Here is a 999-nt window from a genome sequence, read left to right on the forward strand (position 1 = left end):
CATAATTTTAATTCAAGTACTTCAAATCCTCTTATTCTAAGGAAATTTCTAATGAATGGGAAACTGTAAAAAAAAAAATTTATAAAAATTAATTGTACTTTTAAAAAAAAAGTTAAAGAATTTTGTCCACATCTCAGGTTTGAAAAGTCTAGCGTAATTAATATTGATGCTAGCCTTTTTTAAAATTGTTGGGTCCCAGAAGTTATTGTTCGTTTGCCTGTTTTCTTTTCTTCCTCTGTGGGGGGCAACATCTCCTGGATTTGTTCCCGTTTTTTCTTAGGAATGGTATCATGTGTCCTATAAGACCGGTCAACCTATCGATATTACAATAAAAAATAATATTTTTAGCATAAAAAATAATATTTTTTAATGGATGACTCAAATAAGAGATCCGTCTCACAAATACGACCCGTAAGACTGTCTCACACAAGTTTTTGCCTTTTTATTTTAATGCTTTTTATGTAGAGTGAGTCTCATGTGAGACGTCTCACGGATCCTAATATATGAGACATGTTAATCCTACTAATATTCACAATAAAAAGTAATACTCTTAGCATAAAAAGTAATATTTTTTCATGGATAAACCAAATAAAGATCCGTCTCACGAAATACGACCCGTGATAACGTCTCACACAAGTTTTTGCCTTTTATGTAATTCAGCTGTGGTTTGGATATATAATTTCATTTTACATAGTTCAATTATATTCCTTGCATTTAGATCATTGTTTTATTTTTCTTTTTTTCATATAATAATGAGATTCAACATCTTTGTATCATTCTGCATTTAGATCAAAAAATTATAATTTGAGTTTAAAAATAGCTATGTCATATTTATCTTTAATTTATTATCTCGTTTTTCATCATCTAATCTCAGAGCCAAATAATACATTAATATAATAATTATAACTCAGTGGTTGATTATTCTGTTGTATATACTTTAATGATCATTGGACAGCATTTAAAAAAAACAACATGGTTTTTTTTTTTTTTTTTTTTTTT

Source organism: Primulina huaijiensis, chromosome 13 (genome assembly GCF_012295235.1).
Source record: "Primulina huaijiensis isolate GDHJ02 chromosome 13, ASM1229523v2, whole genome shotgun sequence".
NCBI lineage: Eukaryota > Viridiplantae > Streptophyta > Magnoliopsida > Lamiales > Gesneriaceae > Primulina > Primulina huaijiensis.